The sequence below is a fragment of the Spermophilus citellus genome (genome assembly GCF_964194105.1).
Source record: "Spermophilus citellus genome assembly, chromosome: 8".
Lineage (NCBI taxonomy): Eukaryota > Metazoa > Chordata > Mammalia > Rodentia > Sciuridae > Spermophilus > Spermophilus citellus.
In genome coordinates, this window is record NC_138189.1 from 139,778,804 (window position 1) to 139,792,225 (window position 13,422).

Below are 13,422 nucleotides of genomic sequence, written 5' to 3' on the forward strand. Positions count from 1 at the left end.
GGTTACCATACCCCTTTGGCACCTTGTCGGTGAACTCTTTACATGTTGCATGTTTATCACAGGCAAAATGTGAGGTTGGAAAAAAGCCACAGCATAGCAAAGCCAAAACCCCGGAACCTGCATTCAGACCCACAGTCAACTCTCCAAACTGCTTTCTTGCAACTGCAGTCAAAGGGCAGGTATCATGTGTCCTTCTCACTCCTGCATGCCCAGTGGCTGGCATCCCGCCTAGCACGCAGTGGGTTCTCACCCTGCTTGCTTGGTGAGAGGGTGACCTGCACTCTGGCTGCAGGCCTGGCATGGTGGGAACGGGCTAATTTCCATATTTTGTAGGTGTCACATTCTGAAATCTGCTTGTTTCAGACTGACACTTTCAGAGGCAGACATTTATCTAGAGTCCTTGAAGAAACAGGACAAAACCCATCACACCCCCATGCCAAGAGTGGGGACAAAGCCTGCAGCATTTCAGGGAATCACACGGAGATTCTCCAAGTGGAACGTGGCAAGTCATTTTGATCAGACACCCCCTTCCCGCCCCCGCCTGGCTTTTATTACGGTGTTTAAGTAGGAGGCACTTCCGCTGTCAGTGTTTTTCCTTCCAGAGTCTGGTGGAGTTCTCCTCGTGCTCAGGGGGCTCAGTCGTCCTCCCATATTTATGTGGCCATCATGCCGGTGCATAATGAGCCTCATGTTCCTATCGAGACTCCAAGATAAACCAAGCAGGGACTCACTGAGGTGAGAGAAGGGTTTCTTCTTCATTTCCAGAAATAGAACGATGCAGGAGGCAGATGATGCGTCCTGGTCTGGGTGCTTCTCTTCCATGTTGCAGACACCTCTTGCCTTCAAGGCCTCCCTGCTCCTGCCCCTCCTTCAGGCCAGGAGACGGACCTCCTTCTTCTCCTCCAACAAGAGCTAAATCAGGGCCTCTGGTCTTCAAATGGCTGATGGTTCTGCCTCCTCGGGCGGCTTCCCCATTCAGTGATGTGAAAACTGCAGGTCAAGGCTGAGGAGTGTAGAAACAGGGAGTGACCCCGGCAGGACTCCTGCTCCCCAGCGGCTGAGCCTCTGACCCGGGAGGGAATGATCCAGAACCGGCCTGTAGCTCCTTTCCCAGCCAGCTTTCTGCCCCCTGTGGCCTGTGAGGCAGGCAAACGAGGCACAGGCCTCTGGGTTTCCATGTTTCAGTCACTCTCTCACCAGGTCGCCTGTTCTGCTCAGAATGTAGGGATATGGCTGCGGGGACTGTCGACCTCACAGGTCAGTCGCAGTCCCCGCCTCACAGCAAGCACAGCTTTCTCCTTGCAGGTTTTCTAACCGGATCAGCTCACTATAATTCTCTGCTCACCGCCCCCCTCTCCTGTCCACATCAGATCACAAGGAGCATGAGTGGCGGATGGGTGCCGGACTGTCCCTTTGTCCCTCTGCATGAGGGAGAGCTGTTCTGGCTGTTCGCAGGTTATATGCCCACTCGTTTGGCTTCTCAGACAAAATGGAGGTAGAAATGGAGGCTCTCATGCCCGCTCTCTGAGGATCACAGGTGCTGCCTCCATGTGACCACCAAATGCACAGCCACTGTGTCAGTCAGCTCTTCAGACAAGACCAGCTTAGAGGAGACGTTGACCTGGGCTCGGGGTTTCAGAGGTTCAGTCCACGGTGGGCCAGCTCCATTGCTCTGGACTTGAGAAGAGGCACAGCATCATGGCGGAAGGACACGGTGGGGGAAGCTGCTCAGCTCATGGCAGCCAGGAAGTGGGGGGTGGGGGCACATAAGGCACCAGGGACAGAATAGAGTCCCTAAGCCATGCCCCAGTGACCTACTTCGTCCAGCTATGCCAGGTCTTACAGGCACCACGCAGCACAGCAGTTCTTTCAAATTATTAATCACCAAGTGGATGGATCCTCTGATAAGGTCACAGCTCTCATGATCTCATCATCTCACTCTGAACCTTCCTGCATTAACCTGGGGCTTTTGCAGGGACACCTCATATCCAAACCATCACAGCTACTGAATTCTGTGCAAATGTCCCTCATTGCAAATGCCATTCTTGCTAATCCGATAATGGAGCCTTATTACAACCGTTACCAAGCCATAGGTAGAGACCCCTGCCCCCCCCCCTCCACCCAGTTGCGATGTACTTTCTGGAAACAGTGCCATAGATTCCAGGATTATTAGCGCGTGAGCACCTTCAGCGGGCAGCAGTTCATTCCCAGCCCTGTTTGAGGTCCAGTGGTCGGTGGTGACTGTGTGGTGAACACAGCCAGCGTGCTGAGGAGACGGCCCGACCCCAGCTGTGTGAGAGCAAGTGTGACAGGTGGGCAGCTGCCGAGGATCCCCTTGTCCAGAAGCAGAAGGGAAACGGGTCAGCATTTAGTAACTACAGGAAGGAGCAGGTGTGGGAGGAAAGGCCGTGGAAAGAAGGGACTAGAGGAGTCTGCGTGTCTGGGTGACACATGTGTGCCTGTTGTGTATGTGTGTTGTTTGTGGTGTGCACGGTGTGTGATGTGTGGTGTGTTGTGGTGTGTCAGTGTGTGTGTGTGTATGTGTGTGTGTGTGTGTGTGTATCTGTGCACCTGTAGCTGGGGAGGGGTGTCCTCTGAGCCTGAGGCACTGCCTTGGCCCAAGGGCAAGCTGGTGGAGCCTGTGCTGAGTTAGGTTTGGAAGTGTGACCATCAGGTTAAACGGGTTCTTTCGAACAGGTTCCTCATCACAAAAGCAGCACGTGCATGTAGCAGAGAATGAAAACCGTAAAATGTGGGCACAACAGGGCGATGGCACTGCCCTCTGGCTCAGTGGCTTCACACCTGCTCTTAGGGTCCCTCCTTGGGCCCTGGCAAGGCTGTTCCACTCCAGTGCTGTGTCCCCGGGTGGGGCGCGGCTGTAGCCTGTGAACGTCTGGTGGTGTTGGGGCGGATGCAGGAGGGGGGCTGGGGGAGGGCACAGGCTGAGCTGGGAGGACTCAAGGGAGCAGGCCAGTGTTGCTCCGTGGTGGACATCATGGGGGACACCCACCCTCCATGGCAGGTGGTCCTCCGTCTGCTGGCTGCAGCCCTTGGAGCCGGCCATGTTTTCTTCTGTGGGCTCATCTCCCTGTCACCCCTCCATCTAGCCTGTGGGGACTTCTCTTAAAATTTTGGTGGATGCTAGTATGTGGCATAATCTTCTTGCCCTACATTAAAGGCAGTAACAGATAAATTTTTTTTTCTTGAAACTCAAATATTCAAACACTTGTTCTGCTATGTGCCGTTCCACCCAGGGCACCAGGGCAGGGCTTCAGGGAGTCAGGCTGGGGGCGGGACACACGACCAGTGATTGACACATCCCAGTGAGCATCACCTGCGAGTGCAGGTCCTGTGATGCACACTCCTCCCTCCGTCCCTCTCTCCTAAACAACCATGACTGAACCCTCACCATGAGGCGGAAGGGGCATGTTTTGACTGTCCCTACCATGTGACATGAGGCTGTCTATAGAATGTGGCTTTCTCCCTGTGGGAGAGCCTCATGGCTGAGCTAAGGTTCCCGTGAGTCTTGTGAAGACACCATTTCTCTCCCGACAGTGACACTAGGCCGTCTCAGAGGTGTACTTGGGCTTCCGCCTGGGAGTGTGGAAAGGGAGAATGCAGGCAGAACCCGGGCAGCGGGGGGGCCCCGGGGGGACCCTGGGGTTTCACGAGCTGGCGTGGAGAGGGACCAAACCCCTGCCCCCTCCCTTGCTCTCTGGAACCTTGCCTGGAATCCCGAGGCTTCGATTTCTAGGCCTGGGGTCAGGGTGCCGGGGCGGGAGGGAGTGTCTAACTCAGCACTACCTGGGTGCTCACAGGGCCTCCGCTGTGGTCCTCATGGTCAGAGTCACCATTAGGACGTCAGCTTTTCCCTGAAACAAGGGAGACAGTTCAGCAAATCTCTATCTTCAACATTCTCTGTCTGATCAATGAGGAAAAAACTTTTTGACAGGTCTGACATTCGGGATTTTAAGAGTAAAGTAACCTTGAGCTGGAAGAGGGAAGCTGTGGGTGCCACCAGAGGCAGACCCTGGGCTCACACCCTGAGCTGTGGGGAAGGAGGTTTCTTAGGGTAATGGGCGAGTAGCCGACTCCTTTGGCCTCTGCGACACGTCTTGCTGCAAGGGCCTTTTTCTTGAGCTCAAATACCAAGGCCAGAAGTAAACATCACCAACATGGCACCAGCAAAAACCAGGAAGAAGCGGTTCCCGGAGAATAAACACCACTGTTAGTTGTCTCGGGGGAAGGGACACCATGGTGCCGCCGTGTTTCAGGAGTTATTCTGATGCTTTCATGGTCTTCCCTTCAGGGGAAGGTTGACTGGCCCGCCTTGTATCACCCTGTCCAGTGCCTTGCCTCGTAGCCTTTCTTTCCGTTTTACCAACGAGGCGTTTGAGGTCACTCCTCAGTGTGGTTTCAAGGCACAGGCAGAATTTGAAACTTTGTTCACTGCTTATTGAGGGAGGAATTCTCAGTTTCCATTTTTTATATTCCTCCTGGGTTTGACCCCAGATTGCAGATGCCCATGAAAATTGAAGCCCAGAGGCAGGGAAATCAAGGAGGTCACTCCAGGAGGAGACAGGCTGGCGTGGTGATGTCCTGTGTAAATAACTGTGGGTTGATCCTAGCGGACCATTCCACTTCTCCCTGTCACAGCGCTTATGGGGGCAGGACCACAAGTCCTGGCCAGGTGGGATTCCAGTGAAATGGGATACATGCAGGCATTTTTATTTTCCATCCCTGGGATAATCAGAAGGGAGTTTGAGAGGAATATGAACTGCTCAGAAGTCTCCACTTCCTGGGTGTTGGAGGAAGAGCCTTCACTCTGGGTCCAGACCAACTCTAACTCTGGAGCAGATATATTGAAATATATTCAAAGTGTGGAGACCTAGTCAAAGTCTGAAAATGAAAGCCAGGGCTTAACAACTAAGAAACTTCAGGAACCTTGTTAGAAATCAATGCATGAAGTGGAATTGAGCGGTAGATGAAGCCCCAGCCAATCAGGGTCTGGGATTTGGGCGTCTTCCTTATGGGCTTGGAGTCCAGTCCACAGCGGCCCTGCATGCTGATTGGCTGCGGTTCCCTTCTCTACAATGAGAAGGTAGTCAGTCATGTTACTGGCTTTTGTCTTGGCGAAGGTATTCAGATTTCAGCCAGCTGGTTAGCTGCCTCAAGGCCACCTGCTTGACTGAAAAATAGGGAATCAGTTTCTTTCCCTTTGCAAGGAGAAGAGAGGGAGGACTGGCTTGTATGGTAATTTTAGGTGGATGATTAAATTTGGCCTCTCAGGCTCCAGGTGAAATGTCACCTCAGGAGACTCTTTTGCTTTTTACACACCCTTGAGCAGTTGTGTACTGCCAGGGCTGATGTCCCTGATGCAGCCTGCCCCTTGGCTTTAACAAAGCAGAGTCCCCAGCCCACTGTCTAGTTCACGTGCCTCCTGGCTACAGGAGCAGGAGAAGGAAGGGCACGTTTTCTGCCTGGGCAAGCTCTGCCGCTCAAGGAACACAGTTGCTCCTAGGAGAGTTGGGGCGGGGGTGGTTTCTCAGATGACAGTTTATAGAAGACACCTGTCTCCTCTAGTGCATTTCACAGTTATGGTGCAATGGGTCAGGCACTTGGTGCCATTTGGCAGAAACATCACCATCTCAGATACCAAAGTGCTAAACAGGTACAATGTGCCACCAACCTGCCCAAACCCTGAGATTCGTTCCTAATGCCTGATGCCCAGATCACATCCATCAGTGAATGGTGCCATTCAGCCTCCGGGACATTGCCCCAAACCTCCTTGCACTCCACCGTCACCAATCACTGCCTTTGCAAAGCCCTTGTCACCTCTCACCTGCACCTGAGTGGTTTCCCTGATTCCATTTTGCCTTCCAACAGTTCCCCTAATGGCAGGGAGAGTACTCTCTTTAGAAAACTTTCAGATCAGTCAACACCCTCTATTGAACCTTCTTACAGCTCCCATGTTAATTAGGCCTAAGTGAAACTCTACCTATCTTCTGGCTTTTGAGATCTGGCTTCTGCCTATCTTCTGTCCTTATCTCCTATCTCTGTTCTTCTCTTCATTCTATTCTCGTAGTTTCTTGAAAACTTCAAGTTCCTTTCCATCTCTGGGCCTTGGGGAACATTCCCCCTGGACTGTAATCTTCACAGGGTGCCATGTTTTTTTTTTTTTTTTTTTTTTTTAATTTCATGTTTCAACTTGAATGTCAGTTCTCAGAGAATCTTGCTTGACTACACAAGTTGAAGCAGTGAGCCCTTCTGTATTATACAATCCCTCTTTTCTTCCAAACAGCATTAACTACTCCCACACAATGCTTTCTCATTGATTTGCTTATTTGCTCATTTCCTTTCTAGAATATGAAGTCTGTTACACCCTGGGCATCTCCAGGGCCTACAGAGTGTCTTGCCAATAGCAAGTGCCCAGTAGTTATTGGGTGAATGGATGAGCAGAACCTGGTGATTTCTCTAAGTGACAGGGACAGGAGGCTTTCAGTGTGGCCCTTTCAGGAGTTAGGGGACAAGGCTGAATGACTCTTTGCAGGTTGATGCTTTATCCATATTCTGAGCTTCTAAGTTGTCAGATATTTTTCTGAGACCTAATGTCTGTGGTGCTATTAGATGCACTCAAACAATGACAACCTGTTATCTTGGGGAGGTAAGACACTGACCTCATTCTCAGCTGATCTGATCAACAGAAAAGCAAAATGTGTCATTAATTTTAGGATCCATTATATGTGACATTTTTGTCTTGCAAAAGGTTAGGGGCCAATAGGAGACGCAGAGAAAGCTTGCTAACCAATGTGTCTTTATTCACATTTAGAAATTAGTTGGCACTGGGGACAATCCGTGTACTCACCCTGGTTTGAGGTCTAGGTCTCTCTTTTCCTGGAAGGGCTGGTGTCTGTGCTGTGTCCTCAGTGTCTGAAATATCTAATTCATGCATAAACAAAGGCCAGGCAGGATTCAGACAGAATGAATCCCTGAACCTCCCAGGCAGGAGAAAAATGGAGAGTCGTGATACTTAAAACATTTCTCAGCCTTAGTTGTCAATGTTGGTCCCCACTTCAGCACATTTCTGAAATGAACTCTGCCAACGCTAGGTCAGCGACACCATAAAAAAGAATTTTGCAATTAAAAAGGCTTAAAGGGATCACTGGAAAGATGGCCTTCTTCTTCTTCTTCTTTTTTTTTTAAACCAAGTACTTAAAGAAGTAAACTCAGTACAAGTATTTCCTTACATGAGTTTTTCCCATTAGCTGGAGCCAACGGACCCAGGCTGAAAAGAGCCCCTGCTGGAGATACTCAAAAAGCAGTGTTTTGAACCCAGCCTTTGCTCCAGGGGCCATTTTTAAAAATTATTATTATTTTTATTTATATATAACAGTGGAATGCATTACAATTCTTATTACACATAGAGAGCACAGTTTTTCATATCTCTGGTTGTATACACAGTATATTCACACCAATACCTGTACTTTGGATAATAATGACCATCACATTCCACCATCATTTCTAACCCCCTGCCCCCTCCCTGCCCCTCCCACCCCTCTGCCCTACCTAGAGTTCGTCTATTCCTCTCCAGGAGCCATTTTTAATCTGGGAGGCATCTGCCAGGTGACTTCAATGGTCTTGAAGGTTTGATAATCCACAGAGAAGGATAGTAGGATGAGGAATAAGATACAGAAGAAAGAGCTCCCTGGGAAATCCTGCCTTGTTTCATTATTATTATTATTATTATTATTATTAACTAATGGTACATATGTAGGGGCCACAGTATGACAGTGAAATAATGTACAGAACCGTGTGCAATGATCAGACACGGCTGTTGGCATTTCCACTCCCTTCGACACTTATCATTTATGCTGGGAAATTCGAAGTCCTCTCTTCTGGTTCTTGATAACATCTGTAATCAAGTGTGGTTAGGAGGATGCTGGATGTTACTCCTCCTAGCTGTGTTTTGGCCTCTGACATCCAACCTCTCCCTATGTTCCTCTTCCTGTTCCTTCCATCCTCTGGTGACCCATGCTCTCTTCTCCACTGCCATGAAGCCAACGCTTTCTGCTTCCACGGGAGTGACAGCACGTGGTGTTCGTCTTTCTGTGCCTGGTGCATTTCACTTAATATAATATCCTCCAGTTCCACCTGAGAATAGTTTGCAAATGTTTTCTCCTGTGCTGTAGGTTGTCTGCTCACTCCTTTGATTGCTTTCTTGTCTGTAGAAGCAGCTTAGTTTGATATAATCCAATTTGTCTGTTTTTGCTTTTATTGCTTTTGCTTTGGGGTTCCTACCTTTTATAAAGGTATAAAGTATAAGCCTTACTATTTTAATTTAGCAGATGGATGGTAGTGATTTAAAATATCAAAATAAAGGGAAACAATGGTGCTCACTAAATCACATAATATTCAAGGTATGTTTTATTGCATTTGACCCATTTGGGCTTTAGAAATTAGATCTTACTGGCTTTTCAATAAATTAGCTAAAATATTCCAAAGCAGAGATAAGAAAATGAATGAAGATGGAATAGAGTCCATGAGTGTGTGGAGTCTTCTGAGTGTCCTAAGGGGAGGCAGCGATTTTCAAAGCCACCCTGTGGTGATAAGTGACTAGAGGGGTTGACTTTAGTTCAGCCTCTGTTGAATGGAAGGCAATTAGGATCCATAATGAGAGAATTTCTCAGGCAAGGAGTTTTAAATCAAGACTCAAAAAAAAAATCAGGACTTGACTGGTTCTACAGATAGGTGTTCAGACTCACCAGGAACACACACACACACACACACACACACACACACACACACACACACACAGTAAAATGATCTCATAACTGTGAAGGAACAGAACTAAAGGGTTAGAGCGTATTGGAGCTGAAAGTTCTCAGAGAGAAGCTGAACTCTCTGTTTTTGTCAACAAGGAAACTGAAGGGATTCATTTACCTGCAAAGGATTACATGGACAGCTAAGGCTAAGTGAGGGCTAGAAATTTAGTGTGGTGACTGTCTTGGTCTGTTCCTGCTGCTATAACAAAATGAGTGAGACTGGTAAAAAATAAATTTCTTTCTTCTTTTTTTTTTTTGTAATTGTAGATGGGCAGCATGCCTTTATTTATCTATTTATTTACTTTTTTAATGTGGTGCTGAGGATCGAACCTAGTACCTTACGTGTGTGAGTCAAGCGCTCTGCCACTGAGCTACAGCCCCAGCCCAGGAATTTATGTCTCACAGTTCTGGAGGCTGGAAGTCCAAGATCAAGATACCAGCAGATGATTTAGTATCCAGCAAAGGTTGGTCTCTCTTTCCAAGATAAGTTCCATTGCTGCATTTACCTGACAGAAGATGAAAGGGCAAAAAAAGGGGAAAATAAGGGTCTCACTATTCCTTCCAGTTCTTTTATCAAGCAGTAACCCCCCCATGAAGGCCATGCCTCATGGCCCAATCACCGACTAAGGTCCCATCTCTTAAGGCTGTTGCCATGGGGATTAAGTTTCAATATGGATTTTGGAAGGGTCACAAACATTCAAACCATAGCACTTCTAAACAGAATGGAAAATTAAGAAAAAAAGTTTATGATTTATTTTTCCCCATTTTAAAATTGGTGCCTTCTAGTTTTACATAAGGGTGGGATTTTTTGTTACATATTCCTTCATGTACACAATAAAACAATATAGTTTGGCCAAAATCATTCCCCACTATTTTCCCTAAATTTCACGATTTCTAATGCTTATTATGTGATCTCTTAACTATTGTCTTTCTACAGTGAGGTGCATGAAAGCTTTGGAGTCTGAGTTTGAATACAGTGTCTTCTGCTCTGAGTTATCTGATCTTGGACAAATCAGTTAATCAGTATGGGTTCTTGCTCCCTGATCTTTGGAAAATAAAGCATAGCTGGTGGTGGGCTTTGAAGACTATTATGCAAAATCTAGCGCATAGTAAGCACTTGGTAAATGGAAGCTATTAATATTATGATCTACATTACATTGGCAGAAATACTGTTCACGGGTTGAGAGAAAGGGCATTGGAGTTAGACTGACATACTTTGTTTTTTTTTTTTTTTTTAGAGAGAGAGAGAGAGAGAGAATTTTTAATATTTATTTTTTAGCTCTCGGCGGACACAACATCTTTGTTGGTATGTGGTGCTGAGGATCGAACCCGGGCCGCACGCATGCCAGACGAGCGCGCTACCGCTTGAGCCACATCCCCAGCCCAAGACTGACATACTTTGAATCTGTCTTTACTGCTTCCTGGTTCTGAGAGCCTATTCAGTAAGCCCCAGAGCATTTACTTGTAAAATGGGGCCAAAGTACCTAAACCATGAAGCTTTTGTGGAGATTTAATGATGAAATTAATGTAATTTATTTAATAGTGCACTTCAGACTGAAACATTTCATAAGTATTGGCAATATTATTATTATTTTTAACTTTTCATAGAAGATATGGGGCTGGGGTCATTAGACTTTTTCTCTCCAGGGACAAATAGTTAATTTTTAAGGCTTCACAGGCCGTAGGACTCTGTTGCAACTACTCAACTCTGTCATTGTAGGAGAAAAGCAGCCATGCATAAACAAATGAATGTGCCTGTGTTGCAATAAAACTTTATTTACAAAAGCAAGTGATGGGCCAGGATAGGCTGGTGGGTCTTATTTTGCCACTTCTGACACAGGAAAAATAGTAATTCTTGTTTCATGGCTTCTGAAAGAAGGGTGCCTGCCTTCTTTTGTGGAAAGAAGAACAAAGTGAGTCATATTCACGCACCCATTTCCCACCTTCAAACCCTGATCTGAGTAGAATTTATTTCCAATGGGGCAAGAGAATCTCTACTTGCCCTGTGATCACAAATTGTTTCTTCCACAAGGCATGGCTGGTCAGGTTCATAAAAAGGCAAAGATCCAGAGAATCATCTCAGAGATCTATAATTCGCCAGTTCCCGGGATGTCCTTGAGTTTCATTTCATGATGTCGTGTACAACATAAAGGATATTTCCTGCAAATGTGGTTTGGATCCAGTCTCAACAATTCTCAGGGTTGCCCTTATTACAAACGCTGGGCACTTTCAATTTTTCTTCCCCCATTTTTGAAATATGAGGTGGTTATGCCCTTGTTTTGATTCATAAGATGTTTCGTAAGAAGAAGGTCTTTGGAGACAAGGTGCTTTTGGCCCTTGACACGGCCTGGTGATCTTTTTCCTGTTGTTCATGAACCTAACAAGAGGGAGGCTGGGTGGCCCACTTCGGGAAATGATTAAAAGTGGCACTTTGCTGCCGAGTGGAGGTGTAATCTTATTAATCTGGCATCAGAGGACATCTCTCAGGCAGAGCCAAGAGAAATCTAATCTTGGCCACTCTCACGTACAGTATCTAGACAATTTATCGCCTGCTCACTGATTTGGTTCTCGAATGATACAAAAGAAGCCCCCTGAGCAGCCATGGAAATTAGGGATTGAACTCTCATAAATAAACACTCTGTTGCTTTGTAATAAGCCTGACAGCTGTTTAAATGGGAGTGAGCTAATGTGAGACCCAAGACTTTATAAAAGGCAACGATGATATAGGGTTATGTGTTATGCACAGAGCACATCTGCAAAGTTATTTATGGGAAAAGAGAATCAGGCTCCTGGAGGCTCCCAGTCAAAACCTGTAACCATTTCTCTGATTGGAGCCCAGGGGTGGTTAAAAAAAAACCCAAACATTTAGTAGGTCAGGAAAATTTGTTCTCCTATTTCTGACAGTTAATCATTCTATTATTTCAGAACCTTGTGGACAACTCTTGATAATTAACTTTCCCAGAATCTTCCTGACCATAGACCTTTGACTCTCTGAGGAGATGACAAATTTGTTCTGGAGAGTTAGTAGGGAACCTTGTTCCAGTTGTCATTTAAAGAAATTTATTATATTGTTTTAATTATTTGAAAAAAAGTTCCTATAGTTATGAAAATATATTGATTTTCTTGAACATGATTTAATTTTGTCTTATGTAGAAAACAGAGTTGACATTTCTTTCAAAGTGGACTTTGTGGGCTGGGGATGTGGTTCAGTGGTAGAGGGTTTGCCTAGCATGCCCAAGGCCCCAGGTTCAATCCCTAGCACTGCAAAAAAAAAAAAAAAAATGGACTTTGTTTCCTCAGTGTGCTACTTTGTAATTTCTGAGGTAACATCTAATTATCTATTAATTAACTTTGTTTTAATTAATGTACAAGCTTTTGAAAGGTGCTTTCTTTTTCTTTGAATAGAAGATTCTCTGAGACACAATTCTTTACCCAAAGGGATGGATCTTCAATCCAATACTGGGTGTGAAGAAGTGCTCTGCATGTGATGGTTACGGGATGGTAGGATTCATAGGGCAATATGTATAGTCTCTGAAGCCTTCACACATGTAGCTGGCAGAGAGGAGCGGACGGTGAGGGGTCAGCACAGGTAGCTCAGAGAAAAGGGTTGCAAGAGGAGTTTGTTCGGCCCTGTTGGTTTTCCACAAAGACTCTCAAGGGATTGAGAGTATAGATTATTGGAGTTGACGAAAAGGTTGGATTCGATGATCCCAAAGAGTCATTTCAGTGGTGCGGGTTGATGTGGAAACTAGGAAACAGTGCTCTGAGCAGTCTGCCCATCTCGGGGCCAGTATGTGGAAGAGTGGGCTGGAATCCACGTCTCCCGGGAGTCAGCCTCAGGAGGATTTTCCATGCAGAGGAACATGAGCATGTTTGATGACAGGAGAAAAGACCTGTGGAGGTTAGGGTGAGGGAATGCTGGAGAGGTGGCTGGTGTTGGAGAATCAGATCGAGGGGTAGGTGGGGGTACCTGGGTGCTTTCAGAAAAGGTGTGACAGAGAGGAGCACTGCTGGGTTTCTGTGCTCCTCTGGAGAATCCACGTTGATGATGAATGACATTTCTCCCTTTATGCGTGGACATGCACACACACACACACACACACACACACCACTCTGCAACACACAATAATGAACCAGAGGTAGAAATTTAGTAATGTTTCTTGGGCTGATTTTTTTCCCCTATTAAGGAGTTAATCTTAAAATGATTACCATGACTAGCTATTGTGGATATTGCCATGGAGAGAAAATTGTTCCTGTTTCTGTGTTAAAACATTTTAAAGGTTCAACAGTTGCTGTTTTGAGCAATTCTTTGCTTACACGGTATAGATTGTGGTAGAGCTAGTTGTATTTTGTGGTGCTGAGGCTGACTTTAAACCTGAGATCCTCCGGACTCAGCCTCCCGAGCTGCTGGGATTGTAGGCATGAGCCACCACGCCCAGGCTCACAAACTGATGTCTAATGCTGAGTTCCTCCCAAGACTAGGATCTATAGTTAGCTTTCACAGTTTTACTAGAACTTGCTGCTAACCACACCATGGTCTCTTTTGCAGTAGGATAATACAAAAAATAAAAACATCTACCAATTCTATTTTGCAGTCCTG